Raw genomic sequence first — 3755 nt, 5'->3', positions numbered from 1 at the left:
CGGGGCCGCCGAGGCAACACAAGGAGCTGTGATTGACAGGCCACTGCCACCCGTGCTCAGCCTTCTCCTGGACGGGGCGCCACTCAACTCGTTGAAGAGAAGCAAGGTCGCCGTCTTCTCGGCGGGCAGGGCCTCCCCCGTCAGGCTGGACTCGTCTACGAGCAGGTCGGTGCAGGACAAGACACGGCAATCCGCGGGCACTCGGTCGCCCACCCCAATGTGCACCACGTCGCCCGGTACCAGCTCTCGAGCCATGATGTGCAACAGGCGCCCGTCTCGCAGGGCGTGGCATTTTGGGGGAACCAATTTGTTGAGTGCCTCCAAAGACTTCTCGGATCGGTACTCTTGAATGAATGCGACAGTTGAGACGATAAGGACAGCCGCCGCGATGGACAAGGCGTCGTCAAATTGCCGCATGAGAGCACTGATCAAGGCCGAGCATAGTAGCATCACGATGAGGGGCTCCTTCAGCTGGTCCATGTACTTCTGACAGAGAGTCTCCCGCTCTCCCTCCTCCATCTCGTTGGGGCCGTGAATGCGCATGCGGGCTCTCACTTCCTCCGAACTCAAGCCCGTCACAGCATCCACTTTGTGCTTTTCAAGCACCTCGATAACCGACAAGCGCGAGGCTTCTACCGAGTGCAGCATGGTCGTCGCGATTTACGTACACAGCGTACGATCTACGTGCCAGGTTCCCGCCTCGTTCTGACGCTGTTTTGCACGCGTGGGCCGCCCGGATGGCTACTTCAGAGGCCCAAGGCCAACGATAACCAGGATGGAAGTATAGACGTTTATCTTTCTGTGAGAGAGTTTCAAAATCAAGAGCATGTCGTCGGGTAAAGGCGAGTTCCTGCTCATAGGACCATGTTCCACATGAGGGGGCCGCATGTAACCCTTTCGAATCAACACATAACGATTGTAAACAACAACTCCCAGACATGAAGCCCGTTACGCCCAAAACAGAAAGGAAGGAAGGGTTTGGGGTTAGTCAAATCCCTGGGACGACCTTTTTCAGCGTGAATGAAGACGGGGCTGCACAATGGGGCCATGGGCGTGGCATTTGGTATGACGGGTCCTCGCCGAAGCTCGGGGGTTAGGGGGATGGGCCGGTTATTAATGCCATTTCAGGATTGTCGCAAGTAGACGGAAGCCCCGGTGACACGTTACTGGATACCTGAGAAACATGGACAGAATTGCCAGGAGCAGATGTGTGCGGGACGTGAGGTGGCAATTTGATCCGGACACGCTTTTGCCCTTTCCCTTCTATATTCTACCTCCCTGCTAAAGTATGATCCTCACTCACCATCGCAGCCCAGGTGTAGGTTGCCAGCCTGATGCACGGTCTTACAAGGTGTTGTTCTAAGGATGAAGGCTAATAACTATGTTTTAAATGCCAGGGAGTTTGCGGAGCCTGAAGAGTGGCTACGGCTCCTGCTCCATTCGGTGCTTCCTATAGTAAGCTCTCTCTCGGCGGTCAATTTTGCGTCAACCACGCTTCTCAATAATGCCACACGTGTCTTGTTCAAAAAATCCAAAGCATGTCACGCTTTTTAATTGTGATGGGGTATACAAAGCTGCAACAAGCATAGACCAGATGTTGTCATCCGTAGTCCCGCCCAGCGACCCTGGCCGTCACGGGTTGGCCCAAGCTTCCATCCATACTGAGCAGGTCATGCACCTTCTGCAGGAAGACTTGGCTTTCTTGGGCGGTAATTAGTTCCTCTTTTTGGCCTGACCATCGGCTCTAGCCTCCTCCGCTCTTTGTATCATTCACGCCGTGCGCATGGGGAGGCACGCCGATGTGATGGTCTGTGTCAAAAGGTGCGCGGCATCGAGGCGGTGCTCCTTCCGTAGTGACGGGTTTTGAGACCTGAAAAGCCTGGGTGGGAGAGGACGAGGAAGGGAACTTGATCCTGACCAGGGTAGGTCATGGTATTCCAAGTGGTGATTGAGGACATGTTGCGTTGAGCTGCTGAGTCCGGGGCCTGTGCGGGACAACAGCAGGCGGAAATGGCGCCGAGTGTGGCGGCCTGCCTTTTTCGACTGGGATGGTTCTCGTAAAGCTTCCCCTTTCGTTTTCTTTGTAGAACTGTCAACGACATCGCAGGAAATAAAAAAAGAGGCCTTTTGCGCGTCCATTGCGAGTCAACCGTGAGCTATGCGACGTAGGGTAGGGCGGAGGACCACAAGCTACCTTCAGTGATCATGTAGCTAAGATCTTCCAAAGTCGTATGTCTTTAGGAGCGGAAACACACTCTGAAGTCGTTGGATGGTGTCTCAAAAAATACTTTATTGGGGATGAGAGTTTAAGGTTGGTAGCTCTTCTCTGCAGAATTGAATGTAAACATGCAAATGTCATGAAGTTAAACAAAAGGTTACATATATGCAGGTATCTCATACGCTACGCTCATTCTACATTTACGTAAGATCGATGGATCCGTGCTTTTCCCACATTGCGGTGGGGAGTGTTCTAGTCTCGTAGCACTAGTATATTGATACTCTACACAGAGAAATGCACCACTGAAATCGGCTTGACCGCTGGCATCTCATTGGTTTAAGATAGAGGGTGGAGTCGGTGCATACATTTATCGCCTCTAAACTCCCAATACACCTGCCTGACATGGCCTGCCAGGCAGGTCAAAATACGTTCCCCGAAAATGGCCGCGCCTGCAGCCCCGTAGGCCGGGGCCGCACAGCTCTGATGCAACATGACCCCTCCTTTGGTCGACGCCTTCACCAAGACAAAACCCCACATCCTCGTCTCGCACAGGCAGAAATGGCGGCAGATTATCTAGACGCGGCCTTTGAGGATTTAATGGACGAGGACGGGTTGCTTGTGATGGCTCGGGGTCTCGGGAAGCAACTGCTCATCGCTCGTTTCCTCCGCCGGCACGCCGAGACCCTTCCAGGAGCCTGTGTGCTCTGCCTACACATGTCCTCCCTGGCCGATAATCAGCTCTTGACGCGGGCGCTGCTGGCAGAAGGCATGGCTCCGGAGCAGTTGCCTCGAATCATTACCAATGACACTGTTTCGGCCGACCGACAGGCGCTATACACGCAAGGCGGGGTCTTCCTGGTTACCTCCCGGATTCTCATCGTCGATCTCCTCACAAAACGACTGGACGTGTCGCGCATCCGCGGCATGGTGGTCAACCACGCGCATCGTGTCACGGACGTGTCCATCGAGGCCTTCATCATCCGCGTGTACCGGGAGCAGAACAGGACTGGCTTCCTCAAAGCCTTCTCTGACGAGCCGGAGGCGTTGCTCCAAGGCTTCGGGCGGCTGGAGCGCGTCCTTAAGTATTGTTACCTCCGACGTGTCTATCTATGGCCTAGGTACCACGTGGCGGTGAAGAATTTTCTGAGCCGGCACGAACCGGAGGTGGTGGAGATGGCCCAGGCCCTGACCCCGGCCATGAAGGCCGTGCAACAAGCCATCCTGGTCGCCATGGACGGCTGTCTGAAGGAACTCCGACGCACCACCACCGTGGACGCGGCCTCTCTGGAGCTGAAGCTTGAGAACGGGATATTCCGCTCCTTCCACATGGAATTGCGCCGCCAGCTCGAACCGGAGTGGCACCGGATCAGCCCTCGGACCAAGCAGCTTGTGCAGGACTTGGGCGACCTCCGCCAACTCCTGGACGCCCTCCTCCGCTACGACGCCGTCACCTTCTACCACTTCATTCTCTCCATCCAAAAGGCGAACGCCTCCCTCCGGTACCCCTCCGATTGGCTCACCTCGGTGGCCGCGGACA

Source organism: Nannochloropsis gaditana (assembly GCF_000240725.1).
Source record: "Nannochloropsis gaditana CCMP526 unplaced genomic scaffold scaffold218, whole genome shotgun sequence".
Taxonomy (NCBI): Eukaryota; class Eustigmatophyceae; order Eustigmatales; family Monodopsidaceae; genus Microchloropsis; species Microchloropsis gaditana.
The sequence above is the reverse complement of the archived record's forward strand: the minus strand, read 5'-3'. Positions refer to the sequence as shown.